Source organism: Panthera onca, chromosome B3, assembly GCF_046562875.1.
Source record: "Panthera onca isolate mPanOnc1 chromosome B3, mPanOnc1 haplotype 2, whole genome shotgun sequence".
Classification (NCBI taxonomy): Eukaryota; Metazoa; Chordata; class Mammalia; order Carnivora; family Felidae; genus Panthera; species Panthera onca.
In genome coordinates, this window is record NC_138344.1 from 22,186,857 (window position 1) to 22,189,396 (window position 2,540).

The 2,540-nt window shown below is 41.0% G+C and overlaps 1 long non-coding RNA gene across 1 annotated transcript; it reads right to left on the reverse strand.

Annotated features, from left to right (window-relative positions):
- Nucleotides 1-262: 262 nt before the first annotated feature.
- On the reverse strand, nt 263-2,042 carry LOC132668355 (uncharacterized). The gene is made up of 2 exons (XR_009605550.1): nt 1,955-2,042; nt 263-703 (listed from the first exon to the last, which is right to left on the reverse strand). It is a non-coding gene; the product is annotated as an uncharacterized LOC132668355 (long non-coding RNA).
- Nucleotides 2,043-2,540: the final 498 nt, after the last annotated feature.

The window sequence follows — 2,540 nt, forward strand, 5'->3', positions numbered from 1 at the left end:
ATGCCTTGTTGATGGTCAGGTTTCTTTTTAATCTAATGGGAGTCCTCTTTGCTTCCTGGATTTTGATATCGGTGTCTTTCCCCAGGTTAGGAAAGTTTTCTGCTATGATTTACTCACTCCACCACCACCGCCTACTTCAGAAGCCAATTGCAAGCCCCAAGCTGTTACTTGTGCTTCTGACTGACTTGCTAAACATTGAAATTCTGATGACCTCATTCTTGGGTATTTTTAGTTTGCTAGAGTAACTCACAAGGCTCAGAGAAACATTTACTTCCATTATATTTATGCCCAGTTTATGAAAGGATATGATAAAGGATATAAACTAACAGCCAGATGAAGAGATACATGGGGCAACTTATGGGGTAAGGACATGTATCTTCCATGCTCCTTCCAGGTGTGGTACTCTCTCTGCATCCCCATGTGTTCACCAACCCAGAAGATCTCTGAACCCAGTCCTCTAGGGCTTTTATAGAGGCTTCATTATATAACATGATTGACTAAGACACTGGCCATTGGCTGATTCAACCTCCAGCTCCTTTCCCCTCCCCAGAGGTTGTGTGGTAGAACTGAAAGTTCCAATCCTATAATCATATGACTGGTCTTCCTGACAACCAGCCCCCACTCGTGGGTGGGGTCCAAAAGTCACCTTCATCAATAACAGGACACTTGTTTCACTTTTATGGCTCTGAAGCATTTTCAGAAACTGTGGATGAAAACCAAATATATATAAGAAAAATATTTCAGTCAATTGAATGACCAAATACATATTTCTTATTAGTCATTATAATTTTTAATTCTAGTTCTTTTGATATTTCTACCATATGTGTGGTAACTTCCTCCACTGAAGTCTTAAAGCTCCAATCTGTAAAAAATACAATATTTGCAAAGTACAATACAGTAAATCACAATAAAGCGAGGTATTCCTGTACTCATGGTGACACATGTGAGGACTGGGACTTTCAGTCCTGTGATCTGTACTGATGGTGATATGTGTGAGGACAGGGACTTTTGCTGCTGTGATCTGTCCCAGAGGCTAAGAGGACAGGACCCAACCTCTTGTTAGTCTGAACGGTTTGATTGCTCTTTCACACTCTTTGCTATACTAGTCTGGGGGCATTCTTTTAATCATTGCTTTCACTGAGTAGCAATTATCTAATTTATAATTCAGCACACTCTCATGGATGAGAGTGAGATGAATAACCCCACTGGCTCTTTTAGTTCCTGCTATGTGCCAGACAGTGCTGTGACCTTGGTATTCAACTAGTTATTTTAAAATGTGTCTGATGTTGCTGTCTGAATGGTGTTTGGGGAGACCAACATGCAAATCTGCTATGACCTCAAAAGTCTGTGTTGAGCAGGTGGCAGAAGATTCAGTGCATGATGGATGCAAAGAAGTGTCTTGCTTCTCCAAGGTAGTTCATAAAGGTAATAATCTTGATCTGAATTTTGATTGTGGCTAGGGACTTACACATAAACAAGGAAGGTATTTTTTCCCAGGCAACAGGAGAAGCATGTGTCAAGGTATGGAGGTGGGACAAACTGTAGATTTTATATGGCAGTGTAGGATTGGTTTTATAAAGCAGTGATGTTGAGAATTAGTGCAGGCAATATTAGAAAAGGTGGACAAGGTCCAGATCCTGGAGGAGTTGGGAGGCACTGGTGTCAAGAAAGGGTTTAAGTATTTAGGTGGCTTGATTGATTTTATTTTTGTCATATGCTCACCAATCTATATGCAAATGGTCAAATATTATAGGTAACCACCACAGGAATGAAGACCCATTGCTGGGCCATTGCACTGGTCCTGATGAAAGATGAAGTGGGTGTAAAGCAGGAGTAGAAAGCACATGGGGGATGTTAAGTCTCCTCAAAACCTGGTTCCTGATTGGTCAGGGAGAGGGAGAGAGGGAAGGGTATATGGGACTACCAGAATGCAGGGGCAGGGAGTCCTGCAGACCTCAGTGATCTGGCTGGCTCTTCAATTCCCTGATACATCTTGAATTCATGAAACTGGTCCCATGTCTTCTTATCTGAAACATCTTTTGCCTGTGGGTGAGAGGCAAGAGGACATTTTCCTCAATAAATAAAAATAATATTAAGAATAACTTTTGGGGCCCTTGGGTGGCTCAGTTGGTTAAGTGTGTGACTTTGGCTCAGCTCATGATCTTATGGTTTGTGAGTTTGAGCCCCATGTCAGGTTCTGTGCTGACAATCTCAGAGCCGGGAGCCTGCTTCAGATTCTGTGTCTCTGTCTCTGTGTCCCTTCCCCACTTGCACTCTGTCTCTCTCTCAAAAAGAAATAAACATTAAAAAAATAAAAAGAAAAAAAAGAATAGATTTTTCACAGCTTGTCCTAAAGGCTACCATTAGATTGTAGTATGTCAGTCTAAAACTCATAATCTCATTAACTTGGACATATAGCTATATGAACAGAATGCAGTGTTAAGCCATTTATATGATTTCATTGTTTAACATTAATGAATGTGTTTGGGAAACATTTACTTAGCAACATGGCCAGGCCATCTTACAGAGGAAGGGTTAAG